The 22,208-nt window shown below is 40.7% G+C and overlaps 1 long non-coding RNA gene across 3 annotated transcripts; it reads right to left on the minus strand.

The window, feature by feature from the left end:
• Positions 1 to 402: 402 nt before the first annotated feature.
• Positions 403 to 17,422, minus strand: LOC128850468 (uncharacterized). Of its 3 annotated transcripts, XR_008447878.1 has the most exons (6): positions 17,117 to 17,422; positions 12,540 to 12,681; positions 6,550 to 7,671; positions 5,852 to 6,435; positions 5,194 to 5,406; positions 403 to 4,735 (listed from the first exon to the last, which is right to left on the minus strand). It is a non-coding gene; the product is annotated as an uncharacterized LOC128850468 (long non-coding RNA). The 3 variants fall into 3 exon arrangements; XR_008447876.1 differs by having other exon boundaries at positions 5,194 to 6,435; XR_008447877.1 differs by lacking the exon at positions 6,550 to 7,671 and having other exon boundaries at positions 404 to 4,735; positions 5,194 to 6,435.
• Between the last annotated feature and the right edge of the window lie 4,786 nt (positions 17,423 to 22,208).

Raw genomic sequence — 22,208 nt, forward strand, 5'->3', positions numbered from 1 at the left:
ACATACCTCTGCAGCTAGCCTTGTTTCTGCTGCAACAGACTCGTAGTCACGTTTCTGCCTTTCTTTTGTCTCCTTTCATCACTTTCCACCTTTGGAGACCTCCTCTCAGCTACACCTGACTTTAAGCTATTTCCCACATGCTGGTTCTGTGGTCTTTCTTTATTATTTTTCTTTTCATTCTCCCTAGGTTCCATATGATCACGTTTCATTTGTTTATTTGTCATTATAAGCCAATGACTGACACTTCTAATCCCACATTCATTCTTCTGTTCAGGACTTTAGGCACTTCAGGGGTGAAGAACTTTACAAATCACACTATTATTATTTATGGGATCCATGCTGTTCTAAATAAAACATGAAAATTATACTCAGCAGACCTTGATTTTATTCCAACGCTTCTTTATTAACCATAACTGTGAAACAGTCAAAAGCATTAAAAATGTGATGTAGCTAAGAAGTTTATTAACAAGGGAAAAAAAATGACACTAGTCATAACTTAAGTTGAGACCTGAGTGAGCTAACTGGCAAAACATTCTGATTTATTTTGCACAGTGAGAATATGATCACTGCATATTTACAGCAATGACTGAAGATAAGTACATTCTGTAAAGTGCTACTGAAATGTATTTCCTTCATTTCCTTGACAGCAAAAGGAAGCAATGAATGCCTTAAATCACAGAAAATATTTATAATATGAAAGATAAATGGAGGTCACATTCATCTACTGCAGAATGCAGAGTGGCCAATATTTTACTAGGTTCAGCTAGAGTTTATGGGAAATGATCCCGGAGGTTTTTCCCCTGGGCTATGCCACAAGCCACCGCCAACTGGGTCCTGCAATGGTTCCCTCACAAGGATGACAGTCTGGTATTACACTTCTGACAGGGATTACTTGTGGAAGGAAAACATAATGCCAGGCTTCTGAACGGTTTTCCTACAGCTATTCACAACATTGTGCTTTATCACAAGAGAGTTGGTCTCTGTGCATTAAGTCTTATACACCTCAAGGAACAAGACATGAGAAGAAAGCCAACCCACCGGGTGCAAGCAAGTTGTCATTCAGATAAAAAAAACATAACTTTTGTCACTTTCCTTTCTACACTCTGTAGACACTCCAGTAAAACAACTTCTGGGACCTCACTTTAGAAAAAGCAAATATTAGGTACATACTTAAAAGTACTGTTAGGAAGCAAACCCAAACTCTTTCACTGAAGCAGTCTCACTGGAGAAAGTCAGCCCTCACACAGCCAGAACAACAAAAACATACACATCATTATCCATGTCAACCACTGCCCGGGCTTTCAATGGCCATGTAGGGCACTCACACGCAAGACTGAATGCAGAAATTAGTGACTTGACAATTGCTTCGTTTCCAAACTTTCCAGAACAAAGAGCCAGCAGATTAGAACAGATCAAGAGAGATTACAGACCAAAAACTTATTTTTTTCTGTTAAAAGATGTTAAAATTTCATTTAGAAAAAAAAAAGTTAAGCTTAAGGCTGAATTTGGGTGTCTACCTGATGAAGAACAATTGCTTCGTTTAGGCTGGATTCTTTACCACATTTTCTGCTCAAAGAGCTGAGCTCCCAGCTTACATATAACTTCTATTATGTGCAGCCAGCATAAAATTCCTGTAATACACCTGTGTACTTGATTTGCCAGACAAAATGTAAGGACTATCTCAGAAAGGCCCCATAAGATGTCGGAAAAACTCAAAAGCATCTTGATACTTTCTGAGTGAAATTTGAACCGTATGCAATACATAGCTGAAAAAATTAACATTCTCAGACAGCTTTACTGACACAGAAAATTGTTAGGAGCAAAATGCGGGTGAAGCCCTGCAGAAGGCAAAGCTGACTTGCAATGTTTTGGGGCAGGCAAAAGCCAATGCAGCTATCTGGAGAGGCTAAGCGAGGAAAACAGAGTGCTACAGTGCAGCTTTCATGAGCACAGCTGAGCACAGCTCAGGTGTTGGACAAAGCTTGGACAAGCCAGGGCCAGCGAAGTCCACCTCCTACTCTTTGCTTCTGCATGAATTTCCACTAAAACATCTCAAGTGTTGTCCCTAGCCGAAGAAGCCCCAGATCTCAGCGCACTACCTGAAGGTGCAATCAAGAACATCCAGATAGCACTTTCACAAGTCTGCCTTAGCTGAGAGTGAAACACAATCTGCAAAAGGAAGGGTTGGATTTACTTTTCCCTTTAAAAAGGCCCTCAAGTATTTTAATACATTATGTCATGTATTTTTTCTTGCTGTTTTTAATAGTAATCCTTTGGAAGCTTGAAACTGGAATATGTTTGATATCTGATATATTCTTTTCTTTGATTACTGACAAGTACTGATTTATTATGGTAGGTCTGAAAGAAACAGCTGTTTGGAAAATTACATGCAAAAAAAAATTATCGAAAATGACATCTACCTCTTTTTATAATTATTATTTTTATACTTTTCCAGGAGATGTTTGTCTAGGTACAAAAGATGCATAAAAATGGTTTTGAAAGGGCATGATGTTTATTTTTTCCATAATAACCAGTATTTTGAGGAAGACTTGAGTTTCACTGGAAAGGCATTTTCCCCAGGAAATATTTCAACAAACTTTTTCAATGATATCCTTAACAAATGCTGTTTGTCTGTAATCTATAGTACTTATTTACTTTCAAAGACTTAAAAAATCAATACAGAGAATTTTGCCATTATATGCAAGTAAAAATAAGCTACATTCTTAATCTAGCAAAATTTCCTTAAAAATTTTAACTACAGATATTTTCCCATCATGGAGTCCCAAAAGGCATATGATGATACAGATTTGCATATAAGAAACAAAATCAGTCGCCTTGTAATTCAAACTACTTCTTCAAAAAAAACCAAAAAAGGTAAAGGAAAAATTGCCTTTAAATATATCTTCACTGTTTCAACACGATAGATTTTACACCACAGTAATGGGTCCTATTACACTTCCAAAGGCTTCTCTGAGAAACTGAGGTGTGACCACAGTGGGACAAATCAAATATCTTAGTTCAATATCATACGACCTCAGAGGGGCTCTTTAGTTTCTTGGCTCCCATATTTCTCTGAACTGTGAAGCAGTGTATGGAAAATGTTGATTTCCTCTGAAAAATAAAACTCTTTCCATGGAGTCGTTCAGTGATTTATTCTTTTCAAGTACAACTGAGAGCAGAATTATGCTGAGTTGAGATTTTGGTAGAGTTTTCTTTGAGGAGTACAGGTGCAATTAGTCATAATTACGCTCAGACACTGTTCCATGTGGTTTCTCACCCAAGACAGTAAATCAATTACAGCAGAGCAAATGCAAGCCAATATCCTAAATGTTAGTTACAGTATGAGTAACTTTTGTTCATGAAGCAATATGGCACCATTAGAATAATAAAAAATGGAATGTGAAAGAGCAATAGACCTTGGTTTCAAAGTAAAAAACAGCAAAGCATTTTTCAAACAAAACAATATATGCTTGCATGATGTTTTACTTTAATAGTTTTGAAGGGCTGTCACTTTTCCACGTTGTTTAAAGATAATCACAAACTTCTAAAACCTGGATTTTTTTTTTTTAAATTGATGGACAAAGTATCTTGCCATCAAAATCCTGTCCCGGAAAAACTGGTCATAATATCAATGTTCTGGAAAAGAGGTGAGTGATAGCATTTATCATCCCAAAAATATTTATCTTAGAAAACAAGGATCCCACTATGCCACTTGACAAGCTTCCAGGGAGAAAAGCACATACAGCAAAATAGACATTTCCAAGTGGGTAGCTGGATACTAGCAGGAATTGTGACAAGTTGAAAGAGTTTTCTCATGCCTACGCAAAAGAGTAGGAAGAATTTCAGATACAAGATGACTTGAGTGTCTAGTAGCCTCATAATAATTTTCCTCTTCAGGATCATATTGGCATTCAGTAGTCAATGATAAGTACCAGGGAGCTTAAAGATTGGCTCTGAGCTGCTCTTGCAAATATTGCCTTCCCTGAACCACACAGAGTGCCAGACATAATCCTGAGGCTCTGACACTTATAGGTTGAGTGGTCCAGCACCTACAACTCACATAAGTACTTCCGCATATTGAAAACTCAGTTTCAGCAAATATTTACAGATACAGTTTTCTCCACACCTAGACAAGTGCCAGTAAAATTTGATAAGCAGAATATTCCTGGGAAAGAAATATTCATGTGGAAAGAAACAAGTTTGACATGGCTAAAGCCAAATAATTCAGCTGTTGAACATATCGTAGAAGGTATTTTTCACAGTGTTTGCCCAGCTACAATAAGAAGCAGCAATGTGAACCACTACATAACATGTGTCATGTACTTACATAGCAGGTACATGCAATACGTGGTTGTGCCTACCTATTTTACCAACACATCTTAGTAATTAATGTTTGAAACTGCAATTGTGTATCCCCAAATGGGCGAGGGGGAGAAATCAAAGACAACTGAAAGTAAGTGCTTGCTTTCTGGCTCAACCTACTGTATTGCTAGATGAGGTCAAAGGAATTGGCGGATATCAAGAGGATGTTGTTTATGGTGGAATGTCAAATCACAAGCAAGGAATGATGAAGGAAGTGTGGGTTAAGTCGATTAAATTGCAGCTGGGGCAAACTAGGAACTTACCTGCAGATATTGCAGTGTCTCAGCTGAGGGGTGGTAACTTCTTGAACTTTTGCTTGGATCACATTCTGCCATAGTCACTCACAACCAAAATAGAGAAATTAAATACAGACCTGGCAAAAAAAAAAAAAAAAAAAGAAAAACAAGCAAAAAAAAGAAAAGAGCAGCACTTAGTGAACTGGCTGCCCAGATAACGAGAGCACTTCTAATAATGGCTATGGAGCAGTTTTAAAGGCCAGGTTTTGAAGTGAGATCAATTGTGATAAACTGTTGTCCCTTTTAGATCAGAGAAGGGACTTTAAGCAAGGAAGAAATGTCAGGAGAGCAACACTCCAGAAAGCAACTCATTATGAACATTAGAACAGTTTTTTCACTAGCATGTACTACACTGCCTTGTGGAAAGTGTCTTATGAGAACAGCGGACATTCTTTTTTCTCATACTAATATTCAAAAAAGCAAACTAAACAAATGCAAAACACATACTATCAAGTGAAATCTGTGTCCATGAACTCTCTCGGGGACATCAGGTACATATTCACCTAAATGGCCAAATAAAAAAAGACAGGATTACCAGCTGACTGGGCAGGAGCATAAATACGTGGCTTTGCCACTTGGAGTAAGCTGTCTCTTTTCTTGTTTGCATTTCTGTTTCAGCAAATCACGTAGGAGTCATTCTTTGCCTTCCTCCCTCATTCCCTGTTCTCTCACAATGGCACCTTTTTTGTTATGTTTCAGAAAACCAAACATCCATGATAATGATGTAAACCCATGCTTCAGTGCAAGTCTAGAGGGGAAAAAAAAACTAGATAAAGTGACTGGCTTTTTATGGTATCATGTCTAAAGCCAAGATCAAGAAATCTTTTTGAGGGAACGACTTCATCAATTGTCAGCATAAAATTGTTTCTCAATATGGACTTTAACCACCATCTTTTCTTCCATGAAGACTCTACAAGTAATATATTGCTTATTTTTCTGAACGTGACTTCTGAAAGATAAATATTAAACATTAATACTGAATAATAAAATATTCAATACTCTATTTTTTCAGGCACTTTATAGTGAAATAAATCTTTTGCAAATGTACCTTTATTACAGCAATGTCCTAAAAGTTTAGCTATTCCAGACTGAAAGAAGACAATATTTCTCAGAAAAATAAATGTTGCTCAACCGTATGAACTGTTGTACAATCTTCCCTCTGTATTCTCTCACTTCAGTTTATTGAGACTTACTGTGGAACCAAGACTAGCTTTCCCTTCCAAATCAAGGAATTTCCTTTTCAGCAGTTTTCATTTTGAAGTCCATGAAGTATACTTCATAGTCACTGGAATTCACAAGTAGTATTGGAAAAGGTTCAATGGACCATAGATCATTTATGAGCTTTTCTGTCACAGCATCAAAGTCTGAGAAATACATTTCATTAAGTTATTTCCTGTCTTCTTGTTCCGACTCCATGTCTGAATACCAAAGACCTTTGAACAATTCCAATACTCAAACAGTAACAACAGAAACAGTTACCTAATTCATTAGATTAGAAAGAAATTCAGCACATAAGCATCACTTTCAATGTGTCAATTCCATCACTCTGGTTTTCCTTAAACACACTGATTCCTTTCGTCCTAGTTGCCCTGCAAGGGAATTGTTGCCGTATCAAACACCTCACCCACTCTTTTCATGTTTCCAGTGTGCAAAAAGGTTGTGAATGTTCTTGTCAAAGAGGAAAGAGCTTAGTAGGAGTCAGATATCTAGAGAGCCAAGTCTGACCAGGCCCTGCTTTTCTTGAGAAACGTTTTTTACAGAAGAAAAGAAAGTCAACCTGAAAAGGAAAAAAACACAATGAGGGTCATTGCAGGCTGCTAAGAAGTTAGAAATGAACAAAAATTAAAATAATATTTCTTTAAAGGGGTAATCTACTTAAATAGTTGTTTACCTCAGGAGTTAATGCCAATGCCCTTTGTTATTATGTCTGTGCACTGTCCAGACCCAGTTGATAGCAATGAGGTTTTCGCTATAGACTCCACAAAGTTGCTGGCGATTCTCACTTTAGAGAGTAAAATCTTTGCTTAGGGATGAAATTTGGCTTCCATCTGCATAGCCTGTGTTACCTCTTGATCTGCTTCTGGAGATGTTGTGTGGAAGTTCTGGGAGGTTTAATGGATGCCAAGCTGGGAAATCCATTTCCTACCAAAGCACCATTTACTTCTCTTTCCAACCAGCTGACAAGAAGTGGAGATCCTGACTGCCACTGCTGGACATTGCCCAGTTTCTGTTCTATGTTCTGAGGATTAGAAGACAACCTGCAAGGAGCACATCTGGCAGTATTCATCCCAAACCTGAGTATGAGTTGTCACATCTCCTGCTGTTAGAGCTGCATGGCTCCTTGAGCTTCCTTTCCTTTCCTCCTCCTTGTTATGTCTTTCTTTCTCACTGTCACTCCTGTTTCATACTCTTCATCCATTCCTGCCATTCAACCCCTGTCTTTCTCTCTTATCTTCTTCCCTTGAGTGGCAAAGAGAACATCAGCCCAGCAGCTGGTGAAGGGCAGTAACTATTGAGACTTCCCACCACAGGTCCTGGCAGCAGGCCTTCTCTGACAGCAGACCTCCTCACATGTCCATAAGGTGGATGCTCAGGGTGTCAGCCATCCTGTTCACCCTCTGCCAGGTGACTTTCAGCCCTATAAACACAGGTCAGGCAAAGCCTGGCAAAAGCGCCAAAGGGATGTATTGGGAGAGCTCATTAGTTGAGCAAGTCCTGAAATTTTACTTCACAGTTATCAGGGTTCTCCCTTTCATGCCACCAAAGGTTATGACTTTTACCACAAGTTTTCTTCATTTGATACCAGGTACAGTTCTGCAGTTTCTGGGTGGTTTTCATTCTTACAGGGACATCTTTACACAGAACTAGCGTATCTGAGAGCTAATCACCAAGAGATCCATGTGGACTTGACACAATCAACAACCGCTGGCAAGGAGTTATAAATCTTTCATTTCCAGTGGCCCATACAGGTGGACAGCATGGATGAAGTTAGCTGAAATCTTTTGGAAAGTCACTGATGAAAAAGAGATATACAGAGTGAACTGAAAATGTGAGAACGAGTAGGAGTGGTTGTAAAAAAATATCTGTAAATTGCCTGAGCTTTTGGTATTGCAACTTTTTAGAGTCTGTAATATTATATTAGCACTGTTTACTGAAAACATATTTTCTTTCTGAGGTGTTTTCTTGGGGCGAATTCTGAGATAGGTATGAATAAATATTGTGTTGACTCAAAACAAGAATCATACCACTTCAAAACTGCAGTCATAGCCCAAATCAGAGAAAACTAAGAGCAGGATAGCAAAAATGGTGTCATCACCAGACCTGGAACAACCTGTACTTCATCAAAGTCTGACTGACGGAATGAGTTACAGAATTACAGATTCATAGAATGGTTTAGGTTGAAAAAGTCTCTTAAGATCATCAAAACCAAACATTAAAATAACAATGCCGAGTTCATCACTAAATCATGTTCCTAAGCACCACATCTACATATCTTTTAAATATCTCCAGCAATAAGTTACTCAACCACTCCTGGTCCAATTCTTGACAATCCTTTTGTTGAAGTAATATTTCCTAATATCTAATCTAAACCTCCCCTGTTGCAACTTGAAGCCATTTTCTCTTGTCCTATCACTTGCTTCTAACACCCACCTCACTACAACCTCCTTTCAGGTACTTGCAAAAAGCAATAAGGTCTCCCCTCAGCCTCATTTTCTCCAGCCTAAGCAATCCCACTTCCCTCAGCCACCCCTCATAAGACTTGTACTCCAGACCCTTCACCAGTTTCATTGCCCGTCTCTGCACACACTCCATCACTTTAATGTCCTTCTTGTACTGAGGGACCCAAAACAGAACACTGTATTCGACATGTGGCCTCACCAACATTGAGCAGACTGGGACAATCACTTCCCTGGTCCTGCTGGCCACACTATTTTTGATACAAAATTATTTCAGGGTAGCACCCTAAACAATGGTTTAGCCACCAGCCTTCTTTTGTTCAGCATGCACAGGAGTCACATAATCTCCTAACCTCAAAACTCTGTAGAAATGAGCTATGAAAAACGCTTCACAACAAGTCAAGGCTCCCACTGAATTATTACTGCACTCCTTGGTGCGCTATTTGGACAATCCTAGCTGAATAATCTTTTAGGTGGGTGGTCACTTTGTTGACTGCTCATGTAAATGCCACTGTCTGTGTAACAGAAGCAACTGGAAAAAGAGAACTCAGGAACGGCTGCTGAAATCTATTACCTGTAAGACCTCTGCCACAGCTCTGTGTGTTTTCACCGCTGTGTTGAACAGCTATTCAATTGTAGTCAACAATACCCATTTATTTTTGAGCAGTCAGTATGCTGGCAACATTTGTATATTGCATAAGTGAACTTGCAGTTATTCAGCAAAAGTAATAGGAATAGAGTTTGCTTGAATAAACATGTTTAACATGCCGTGGCATTAGCTGTTTGCTGCTGCGAGAGAAGAATTGAAATGATACACTTTTTTATCCCCCACTAATCCACTGCTGTAACAAATGGCCTGTTAAACACCCTCCCAAACTGACAAGTCAGGAAAGTTGAGGTTGTCCAGATCAGTCTTGCAACATTGAGCACTGTTAAGTTCAACAGATGTTGACTACAGTGGTTTCTTAGTATAGCTGCAGAGAGTTATTTGCCAGCTAAATAACCTCTGGATCAGTGTCTGATATGTCCTAAATCAAGGCTGTGACTTTTCAGGGGAATGGTCTCCATGATCAGAGAGGTCCTTCTAGTTTACAGCTGTGATGTTTGCATGTTGCTGCTTTGGAACTTTTTATTGCCACAGAATTTATTTTATGGCACCTGAAATCATAATTAAGTCATCTCTACTGTCTTCTGTCTTCCTTCTGCCTGGCTATACTTCCTGGCCCTCTCCAGGTGCGCCGCCAATGAGAAAAGAGGCACTGCTTCATTTTCTTTCCACATGATGAGAATTCATTTTCCTCTGAAATACCAGCCATGAAACAACCACAGCTTGTTTTCTTTTGGCTAATTGAGTTCCCTGGGCTATTTGCAAGTTAAGTACTTAGAACATCTTAAACCAGAAACAAGAATTTCTGTTGCTGAGGCATTAAAGCCATTGCACTGTACCAAGTTCATTATTCAGTTGTAAGAGCCAGCCATTTAAGGCTCAAATAAAGGCTACCACTCTGACGCGTGGCATAGACACAGGCGGCTTTTCCTGGCAATGGCTCAGTTCACTTGTAGGCTTTAACTGGACACTCAAAGATGGGATTAGCCACTTTTGGTAATGTTTTTCCATGCTGTCTGTAAATGGCATGATTTTAACTTCTCTTTGGTTTGTTTTCAGTCAACAGTGGTAGCAGAAATTGTAGTGCAGACTAATCCAGAAGGAACTCATTATCCTTGAAAAAGGGTGAGCATAAGCAACACACACAAATTGTTTTCCGTGATTATATTGGTGAGCAAAGTTCATACTGTCTGTAGTCAAAACAAATGCCGATAACACTCTGCCTTCATCTTTAGACAGCTCATATCATAGACACTTATCTAATAATCTCACTTGAATACCTGTTTTTTTCCATTTTCTACCTTTTTACTCTTGTGGAGGAAAGGAAGAACTCTATTCTTTTACTGTTTTTCTTTCAGTATTCACCCTTGTTGATAGCTACATAATGTTTTGTCTTTTAAGTGTTTTCCGTCCATCTCCTTCTCCAGTTGTGCGTTCATGAGTCACCAGTTCCTGCTGAAAAGCTTGCATAGTGATGATTTTCAACTATCTTTTTTGTTCAAAGTTAGTACCAGTGTTGTGCTCCAGCACCGTGAGTCTTCATAGTGAAGGAAGAGGAAAAAGTGAATTCCTAGCTCTGCTCTTTCCCAGAATAATGTAACAGGGGCTCAGTATGTCTGCTTCTTTTCCAGGACCTCACTGAGAATACAGAAGAAGTGGTCTTGGAGAACAGCAGCTGAGTCAGCCAGTCAATGAAATCCGGCATCAGTGCACGTTTCACAGGATTTTGATTCTGCTTCTGCCATATAATATTCATTATCACTTCTGGTTGCTTTTTCTGTCCAGTTTTGGTAACAGCCTAAACCTACTGCTCCTTTCTGACCACAGCTCATTCACTGTCTTGCTCATGACAAGGTGTGCCAGGCAGCAGTCCATTGTAAGCACCATAAGAGGGAGGTTTAAACTGATGGGTAGATCCAGCTGGCAAATCCTATATTAAAATGGCCACAGAACAGCAGAAAGTACAATGTTTTTTAAACAAGTTATAAATAAAACAAAGCTAGTGATGTGTTTTCATCTTCTAACAAATGAGGCAAGAGTTTTACTATCAGGGTCAAGATTCCCAGGTACAATTTTGCAGAACACAGGCATAATTTATGTTGACAATCACTGCTAGGGTGGGAAAGGGGAGGGGAAACAAACAAAAAAAAAAAAACAATATAACCAAAAAAACTCCAAATCTTTTGGAGGAGTTTTAATTTTTGTTTAGTTCCTCTTTCCATATCAGAATATATCCTTCACTTTTGCACTAAATATAATTAGTATCAGTGTGGTTTTTTTGGAAAAAGTAGCCCTCTTTGTTTTTAGCAGAAATTAACAATACAATTTTTTATTCTTTCAGCAGTAGAATAAACCTTCAAATTCACAGAGTAAATTATTAACAGAGTAAGACACCAAAAAAAGGCTAGAAAAATCAAAGTTATATCCAAGGGGTTTCTCTTAGTATTTTGTTTGAAAATACCTTCCTGATATCTAGGAATAAACGGCTTCAGAGCTCTTTTGCAAAAAAAGAGTTAGAAGTGAGACACCTGACCTTTAAACCACTCAGCTTGAAATGAAAGTTACAGCGTCTAGAAGCCAGAAATGAAAAAAAAAGTATCATAATGCCAGGTGATAGATTAACATATTCCAACATGGATTTAAATTGTCATGCCTTGCCAATATGCTGTCAGTCATGAAAGATTAGTCTGGCATTGTAAAGATTTTCATCCAACAAAAGTATTGAGAAGTTAAAAGTATGCTGTCTAGTTTTATATCAACACAATGTAGACTTATATTAAGTAAATATGAAGAAAATTGTATAAGAGGTATAATTGTTGACATGCAGGTTTAGATACAACAAAGGGAGCCTTTTAAAATGTCACTGCATTTAGATAAGAAAACATATCTTTTATCACTTTAGTGAAAAGGGGGCAGCCCTCAAAGTATTGTTTCCAAGAAAAATAGACATTAACTCACAGGGAAGAGAAATTTCACCTTTTCACCAGCTTAATCCACACATGTTTTAGGGACACCTGATACTTTTATTTATGTGTTTCATATCCTATTCCCTTACAAACTTTTTGTTAGCTTAAGTAGCAGGGCCTATAAGGGTAGCAGAATTGGCACAACAAAGGCCCTGATGCTAAGCAGCCCAAATGTGGTTAACAAGCGCATGTTGCAAACGCTGTAGAGGGGATGGCCTTGGCAACTCCAGCCTGGGTTCCCAGCTGCCAGCTTTGTTGCTGGCCCAGATGCACGCACAAGGATGCTGCAAGGCATCTCCCACTCCCCTGCTCACCCATTCCAGAGGCAGGGCAATTCCAAGACAGACTGCACAGAAGCTCGGTTATCTCTCAGGAAGGTCTGTCTGAAAAGTAAATGCTTTCATGCTGGTAACTAGCAAAAATACCTCAACATCCTCCACCAGGAGTGGATGCTTCTTGAACCACGACAGTTCTGCTTGGTGAAACGCAGAAGGTGGAGGTTTGCAACTTTTAATGAATTTGACATTGAACAGGTACAGAAAAGGAACAACAAAGGCGTTGAGGGTAACACAGACTCTGCTGCCTTTCCACACACCCGCTCGTGTGATAATAATGATAATATATGACTAACCATGTGAGAAATGCATCTTTGGAGCTGGAGCACAAGGTTGGGAGCCAGGAAATCCTCAGTCCTACACCAGGACCCTGAGATGGATCGCTCCTGTGGCTTTGGGTAATGTGCTTGTTCCAACCAGGGAGCTCAGAGATGAGCACTGTTTGTGGAGAAAGAATACATTCAGCCAATGGCAGGGCAGCACAAGATGACAAACAATATCATTATTCACTGCTGAGCCAGGATCTCCAGCCCTCAATCCCCAGGGCTGATCCTGGGCAAAGGAACCAAGAATTACAGTGACCCGCAAAGGAGGCAGAAAGGAAAAGTGTCTCTCTCCAAAGCCCATCCAGGTTTTGGTGGATCTGAGCCCAGCCTAGACGTAGTCTGCATGTGGCAGTAATCAGTGTTTCTTTAGAGGCCCAGTCCATGAAAAAAGCTCACATTCTACCTCTGAGAAATTCTTACCGAACAAAGTAGTGTCAGCCTTGGGCCTTATCAGCACAGTCAATGCTCACTGCATGTTGGTCTGTGTTGAAGAATAATGTACACCAGAACAACCACATGGGTGAAATGCCATTCTGGATCACAACTTTAGGAAGGTCCATAGACATAGGTCCCCACTCTAGGCAGCACATTTCCACTTGCACGCATTTCTCACTGGCCAGTCTTTTCTCTGCCTCTCTCCTTTCCTATCTTGTATTTTATAGGTGAACAGGGGGACACACAAACGCTCAAGAATTCCCTAAGCAGAGATAATGGTGATTAACAAACCTTCCTGTGTCCACCTCTGACCTTGGAGAAGAGGAAGGTTTACCAAGCACAGACCTTGCGTCCAGCTTTGCATGCAGCTTGTCACTACTTGTGCTCTGCCTTGGACACAATGTGCCTCTGCCCATGACAGCCCTGCAGCCTGGGATACTCAAGGTGTTCCCAAGGTGCCATACTTTACTCCCTGCTTCCATGTTGCTATTCTAACTTCCCTTTGCAGAGAGATCCCCCCAAACTCAGTTCCTACAAACATAACATGAATAATGCCTGCAGAAGATGCAGCCACTCTGTATTTAAGTCCCTCATTTGAATACATACAGAATATTCCCATTTCACGCTAGCTGTTCAGACTATCACATAAGTAGCAGCCCCAGCAGAAAGACCAAGGCCTGAAAGGGCAGAGGAAGTGAGCTAAGCTCTCACCCTTCCCAAGAAATCCTTCCAGACCAGAGTGGAGGTATGATGACTGCAGCCACTGCAGGAAGGTTTGAAGAGCCAACCTGAGCTGCGTTCAGGCAAAGAATAACAGACTGCACTCTTTGACCTGTTGTGTTAACATTATATTTATCTTTGCAAGCATGGAATTCAATTCACTGCACTTTAAAAAATGTATATTTTAAATAGTTCAACCCTGAAAATGTACTTGTCCTCACAGCTTCACATCAGCTTTTTGCACAGCTGCCAACAGCCTTCACACCCCCTTGCCTAACCCACCTGTGTAAACACTAGGGAAGTTTCTCTTTATAAAGCACAGGTAGGGTCTTGCGGCTTGATAATGTGCAAAAAAAGGGACAGAGACATTCGTTGCAGCATGAGATGTGGGAGGAATCTGCCCCATTCAACTAGACCAACAGTTGCGCGCATTTGAGGGTAGCTTTTCAACTTCTGTTATAAATAACACTTGTTTCAAAGTACTGTATGGAACATGTCTGACACTTCTGACCAAACTTATATTTTTAAAGCCTCTTTAAATGGTTTCTGACTGAATAGCATTGTGGAAGGCGGCTGATAAGCAACAAACACTGCACCCCCTCTTATTTGCCTAGTTCTGTGTTTCTTCTCTATTCTAAATAACTTATTTTCATGTAAATGCTCCTATTTATTTCAAAGAGCCTAAGCATATAAGAATGTACCCAGTATGAGTTAGTTCTGGTAAATGCTTTCCTCTTATTTTTCTTCCTAAGTTCAATGAAAGAATGGACATGAATGGTGAAACTGGAAAGAGAGCAACAAGCAACGAGCTTATTGTGGGAGAGGTTATGTGGGCATGATCTGAAAGACAGAGTGAGGAACATCCAAGTACAAGTTGGATCAGTGTTTCCAGGATGACCTCTTGAATCCACTAGTCAGTGCTATGCACTCGGGATTTACCAGCCTTACATGCGGTAAACAAGCCTACTGAAGAGGAATAGCACGTTTCTTACGGAAACTTAAACCATCAAGTACATCAGTGAAAGTGTGGCTGCCCCAGAAAGAATAAAGAAGACAAGGAGTATGTCTTTTTCACGCCAGTCCACAGCACAAACCCTTACCACAACAACTTGTCACAAAATTGATTATAAGAATTCATCATCCTTTCACCTTGGACCTGATTTCTTTCTCAGAGAAATTCTGTTCAACAAAACACCATTTTCTTCAACAAACCAACTCTGGAGTCACACCACAGCCCTATGAAGAGCTGTCTGGAAGAGAGTTTATGCACATGTGGCCTATGTGCAGTAACTTTGCCAGGCTTTCCAAGCCCAGGCTTGTTCACGCTTTGCAATAAGAAGACAAACAACCGACATAAGGCAGGGTTGATATTCAGCTCCTCTTCCACCTCAAACCCAACCCAGCATGCAAATCCCTCATGCCTGGCACAACAAGAGGAGTTCTTCTCCACGTCATCCCATAAGCTGCACATGGCCATGAGGTGCTTTGGTGCTGAACTGGAAGCAAAAGAAAGACTACACAACTTGCTTCCTGCCTTGCATGACTTAATACGAGATTTTAAAACAGGCTTGATATTGTCCAGCTGTATTTTAGATGCCAACCTGAGACCAAGAAATTCAACTTCTCCCTTTAGCCAGAGGCAAAAATCATTCAAATGCTATTGCAGGAAAAGAGTAAAAAATAATTAATTATAGGGAAAATTAAGTCTAGCAAGCTTGCTTTTAGGTCTTGTTTAACCAAAGAAAGCATGCTATGTCAGGCAAAATACTGGCCAGCATGTTTTAACAACTGCAGACTTTAAAGTTGCTTTGTCCATGTCACGTGCCAGAACAGTGGGGACAGGAACAGGGTATTAATACATTGCACTCATTCGTATCGATTTTCTCCCCCAATAAAGAAGAAGAGAAACAATTCAGGCCATGCTCTAGACATCTCCTCCCCTTCATGGAACACTGGATTCACTGAGGCCTTTCTGCAAAGAAAGGCGCATACCACTGGAAGGGAAGTTTTTCAGGCAGATCTGAGTCGCATGTCGGACCCTGTCTATGGTGTGGATGTGAGAATATTGTGATTGTTTTATGGTTCTCAGAGGTATAAAGCAATGCGCTGACCTGAGCTGCTTGGATACATTTGTGGAGGGGAAAAAATGCTGCACTTGTGCCCATTCCTCCCTCTTTCTAATGCACAAGGTGGCCTTAAACACTTCTGCTGTTTGGAGACATGTAGGGCAATTTGCCTGATTGTTACTGCTTTCACACTAAGAAAGAGTTTTGCTCAGTACAAGCTTCTTTGCTCAGAAGAAGCTATAAACACCACTAAAAGCACTGATTAGTAGCAATAACTGGTAGCAAAAGAGGTGGAACTGGGATTATTGAGACTGTCTCAAACTCTCTAGGCATTTTCAGAATGATTCACATGTACCAAGAAGAAAAGGCATCCTGGGTAATGAAAAAGCACGGACTTCAATTAGTGGCCAACTGCAGTCCTAACTGACATATCTGATGATCCCAGGAGGACCGCCAATGGAACCAGGGCAAGAAAGTCTTGGCAGTCTCAACATCCCCAGGGATAAAAAGGAAAAGCCAGATAAGGACAATCTGAAAGCAGTTTCGGTTCCTTCTAATGTATTGGAAAGAGATATCTTTCATAAGGCATCTTTGAGATGATAATACACATGACTGATTATTGTATTTTGCATCTTGATTACTTCCTCCTGATTCAAGCCCACCTTTCCTCTCTGCCTGCTCTTTTCTTAAGCGCTCCAGGGGTTGGCCCAGGTCCATCAAAGTGAAGAGCCACACGTCATTTGTGCTGTGTTTCTCACTGCAGACTCCTACCACAGCCAGCACATGCTTCAACTTTCAAGTGACAAGATTTCATCTTTAGTCTTTGAAAAACTGAAGGCTGTATCACCCAGGCATAGGAACATGTTGCTGTATGACACCTTCAGTTTTCCCCACTCACACTCACAATGTCACTTCCAGAACACAAAGAACAAAATAAAGCAGTAGCACCTGCTCCCAGAGGAAGAAATTGTATTTGCCTGTTGTAAACAAATCAAGATAAAACAACTTGCTCTAACTAAGCACAATGGCTATTCAGTCTAGTTTTATGATCTGTATTTGTCATTAGTCTTAACTACACTATGTATTTTAAAAACAAAATCATGTCTCAATTTTATAGACTCAAATATGCTAACCCAGCAAAGGTAAGTGAAAAGGAATGTTATTTGCTGTTCTGTAACTAAGGCATCAACTTAGCTATGCTACATGCATTCCTGAGGTATATCACAGCTAGAGGACTTCACCGACTGACGACTCCATCCTGCATTCAGTTTATTCCCCTATGCATCCACAAGGCATGCAATAAAACACAGAGTACCAGTAATGTACCTGTTGTTCATGTTGTTGCTGGTTTTCAATATTCTCTTTCTTCCTCAGTTTGGTCTCAGGCTGTACATATCAACATCATCGTGCCTGAGTGTTGAAGCTTTTTCTCCTTCTGAAAAAACAGTGAAGTTATTTGACTATGTCTCTTCACAGCCTGGTATTCCATGAGCCAGGTGAGGTAGGGGGTGAAAGTGCACCCTCACAGTCCTTGCAAATATACAGCAGTGAAAATGTTTTTCAATCTTCCTTGCTCTCAAGGCCTCTTTGCACCACACACACACACGTATGTACAAAATGTGGAAAATTAAGAGCTAAGCTATGAAGTCTTCCACTCTAACGGGTTACAAGCTCCTGTTAAAAACACAGGCGTCATCTAGTGGGCACTGGGAGAAATAGTGAGCACCAGCTCGCAGCTGATGTGTTTCAAGAAGGAATAAACAGAGGGTCAGAGCAGAGATGCAGGCAATATCACTCTGCAGCCAGTGGAGGAGAATGGAGAGGTCAAGCTGGTCTCACAGCTGCTTTGCACTCCGGTCACATTCACCACAAACACCACAGGAGCTTCTACAAAACAGCCGCAGTTTTCCAATTAAGCTGCATAGGAGATAAGTAGGCAGCCCGAATTCACTCTTGACATTAGACTGAGAACGCATGAACTTTCAAAAAAAAAACAAGAAAAATTTGGATTGTGAATTCAAAAGGAGCAGAAGAGATGAAACAGTTCTTCTGCCTCTCTGTGGTTACTGGGAATTCATGGTTTGTTCTTGTTGTTTTATTAATCATGGAAAGATAGAATGGTTTGGGTTGGAAAGGACCCTAAAGATCCTCTAGTTCCAACCCCTTGCCATGGATAGGGACATTTGGCCTCATTGAACCTCACGAGGTTCACACAGGCCCATTTCTCCAGCTTGTCCAGGTCCCTCCGGATGACATCCCATCCTTCTGGTGTGAAAACAGCACCACTCAGCTTGGCGTCATCTGCAAACATGCTGAGGGTGCACTTGATCTCTCAGTCTATATCATTGATGAAAATATTAAACAGCACCAGTCCCAGTGTGGATGCCTGAGATACACCACTTGTCACAGATCTCCATATAGACATCGAGCCAATGACTGCTACTCTTTGAATGCGATCATCCAAGTAATTTCTTATCCACCAAGCAATCCACCAGTCAAATCCATATCTCTCCAATTTAGAGAGAAGGGTGTTGTGGGGGAGCATGTAAAAGGCTTTACAGAACTCCAGATAGATCACATACATGATATACAAATGTTGAGTGGATGTAGAGAAAGCAACACTTCTGGGGGTGGATCATCACCTAATCAATTATTCATGTTTGAAAGGCAATTCCTAATTTTTTTCAGCATTCATATTTGTGCAGAATAAATTATATAATCTTTCAAATGGATGTCCTCTGCCATCTAATTAAGAGCCTCTCAAGCATAATGGCAGCATTATTCAAAACACAGATATAATTATTAGAGGGTAATGGCAGAAAACATTTTAAGACCTGGACAAAGATCATGATAAGATTCAGGTTGTTGTGCCTTCAGTTCTCACTTGTCAGCAGAGGGAAGCCTGACTATTCACAAAGCTGAGCTTTATTACAGCAGCAAGCAAAGTTGATCACGGTGTTTATTTATCACCATGCCACCATAGAGAAAGAACTGTAAGCTGAAAGCTGGCTTTAAGCATATAATAGCTGTACCCTGCATAAAACATGAGTTTTAAGCAGCCATGTGAATGCCACCATGCTGAGAACATGTCTGCAGTGTTCACACAGGGCAGTCCATCCAGAGCCTGACCTGCTGGTACACAACATCAACTGTAAAGAGTAAGGGCAAAATCACCAGACAGGAACACATTAAGCAGATGCAGGACTAGAACTACCAGCGTGCAAATCACGCCTTCATATGTCCTCAGAACCCCATACCCCTCTACATGGAAGCACTCTATTTGCTAAAGTCAGATTACTTGTGATATGTAGGAGGATCACACATACCCAGCTTGAAAAGCTTACAATAGAATGCTGCTATAAAGAACACAAGTCCTGTAGCCTCAGTTATAAAAGTCATGCATTGTCAAACTTGAATCACAGCAATACCACTAAACAGAAAAAAAGCATGTGTGACTGAATAAGATGGGCCTTTTTAGTAACCTTAAGGCTCAGTTGCAGCTCAGCTGAGCATAATTTGCTGAACCGAGAAGAAGTAGGAGCAGCGTTTGAGTGAGAAATGGAGGGAAATAAAAACACCTGGCTAGGGAGAGCCTACAGACAGCATACAGGTGGATATAAAGGAGCGGCTTTTGCTGCAGCACAGAAGCTCTCATATGAGGAGCTGCATCAAAAATGTTTGTAAGATGTCTATGGCAAAGAAATTGATGTTTGAAATATGCAAATGGGGTGAACTGTGCTTAAGGAAAGCTGGAAGACAGCAGGATGAAGGCATGAACCTGTGTTGGAGTAGCCCAGCAGGTTGCCAGCTACTAGCTTTGGGGTGGGCACAGCTTGGGAAGGAGTGATCTCAGGATAGTAATGATGAGGGAATATATGGTACCTCAATCGCGTATTGACTTGGAGAAAGAGTGCTCAGCATCAACAAACTCATCTTGTCACCTGCTGCCATAACCATTCCTCAGCACCATATGAAGAATATCAAAGCTATCAGGAAGGAAGGCTGTCAGGAAGGTTGTTGTGCTTCTTCCTCCCTCTCAGTGACCAGCAGCATCAGCCTTGTGTCCAGAGAAAACTTTGCTCGTTTGAGGAAAGGTATGCCTGAGAGGGCTGCTCTACGCATCCTATCTCTGGTTGCTTGGTGCTTCCCTCTTCTGTCAGCCGAGGCAGTGTGAGTGCTATGAGCAGGGAGGGAGGAAATTAGAGGACAGATCCTGCACTGGCATTGAGCACTTATAGAACCTAGCAGGAGTCAGAGGCTCCTTAGCCGTACTGTGATTTTTTTTACTTGCCAGAGCCATACCCACAGGTGCCAACTACAAGCCCAAATGACTACAGCCTGTAAGTCAGCTCTGTTGCCAAACTTGCTGATTACCGCTCTAAAGATAATCATCAAATGGCTTGCTTCAGGCAGAGAGACCTTTGAGAAGCTGCATATCCCTACCAAGGGACCAGTGAATTCTTCAAGGAGAAGAGGGTTAGGAGGTCTCTGGCAGCATGCAGGAGTGGTTCTGAGGACCAGGAAGATGTCATAGGAGAGAGGTTTGCATGAGGAGTTTACATATAGGTCTTTATCTTGGCAGTAATGGGGTGGGAGCAGCAGGGATGCTCTCCTATGTTATTTCTTTAAGCTTAGTTTAAAGGCTTGCAGCTACACTCCAGATGACTTTCACTTTCCCCTCCTGTGGTTATCTGGTCACGTGCCGTGGCACCCGTAAGGCACAGTTTGCTTATACCACAGGAGAAATTAAGCAAGTAATCAGAGCCCACAACTTGGTATTTCTGCAAAGAGATATTAAAAAGTGAAAATTCTGCCACAGCCACTCCATTTGTATCTCTCTAATCATTTCAGAGTATTTGCTGCTCTCTTACTCTTGGCCAGCTCACAGGTGGAAGCACAAAGGAACTCTTCATGACTAGCAAGTGTAGGTGTGCAATCAGGTTTCTTAAAAATGCTTTTAAGCACCTCACAGTCTCTCTCCCAAAAGGGGACGGCATCATCTCCCTGCAACAGCCATTAAATATTTCTTTCGGGTGAGGCAGTTGTAGCCATCTCTAGCCCCATCACTCTATTTTGGTTGCTATCAGGCTATGAGCAACTAACCTATGTTTTGTAACAAAAACAGTCCCCAGAGACTATTACCTCTGTTAAGGCTACCACAGCTGTACAAAGTGGAGCAGCTAAGAGAAATTTGCCTTGTCAGGCGCTCACAAGAAGTGTAGGACACTTTGAGGAGGAAGGTGGTTTTGAGGGAAACAGACAGAAAAGCAAAGCTCAAGGTAGAATTTGTTAACTCTCATGCTGACATAAATGTTGTTTAATTGCACAAGATTGTTTCACCATGACCACTGCTCTATATTGTAATTAAAACATGAGGAGTGTACATGGAAAGAGGCATCATCTTGTGTTTGGTTCAGATCATTGACAGAACCTACAGCAATTCCAGTATTTGAGGAGAAAATCAGGAAAGCAAGTAGGGAGGGTAAGGCACAAAGAAGATGGTCTATATACCACAAATAGCCCACAAAACAATATTTAGAATTTGCAAATTTAATTTTTAAACTTAAGCATCTATATAGTCTCTTTGTTTTCACACTAAGGCTTCTGTGGGACTATAAGTCTTCTGTGGAGATGTTCAAGTTCCCTATAAAAGAAGCCAGTTGCCATGGTCCCAATTTACCAGTGAAATAGGGAGCAACAGCAAGGGGCTGTAAAAATACACAACCCATTAAAATCGTGGCTGTCTCTGAAACTGGTAGAAGCAGGTTGGATTTAGTTGAATTCTGGGTCATATATGCTGTTTTGGCTAAACTAAGCTATTTAAGTGAGGTTAACACTGTCACTTTCAACAAAGAGTTGCCCAACAAGATAACCCACTTGTGTGTTATACTGTAGTGAGTATCTGTCATGGATACAGGCAAATGTCACATATCAACACCTTCATGGCTGGGAATGTCAGTAGTGGGAACCCTCTGCACACTGCCAGCAAAAACACTCTAGCCAAAGCTAGACAGTGACATGTAATTTGCTTTCTTGGGAATTCTCAAAAAGTTTATTCTCTTCCAGTCTGGAAGATGGCACAAACTTGAAATGCTGTCCTGTAATCAGCTACATTTTCGCCTAGACAGCAGTTAGCTGTAACTGTGTTCCTTTGGAGCAGGTGTATATTCATGCATAGCATGAATCACTGTTGGACTTGCCATCTCCAATCATAATATCCTTGAAAACTTTTATGCAAAGAAGGATTGAAGGTACGCTCAAGAATAGTTATTTCACAAGTCTGTTCTTTTAGAAGTTTTGACATATTAGTGCTGTTGCACTGCAGCTATTTTTAACTTACTTTACTGGCAATATCTGCAAATAACATTTCACCGTGCTAAAACCCGGTCTTTTTGTGATTAAACCTATTTGATAACAA

This window comes from Cuculus canorus, chromosome Z (genome assembly GCF_017976375.1).
Source record: "Cuculus canorus isolate bCucCan1 chromosome Z, bCucCan1.pri, whole genome shotgun sequence".
NCBI lineage: Eukaryota > Metazoa > Chordata > Aves > Cuculiformes > Cuculidae > Cuculus > Cuculus canorus.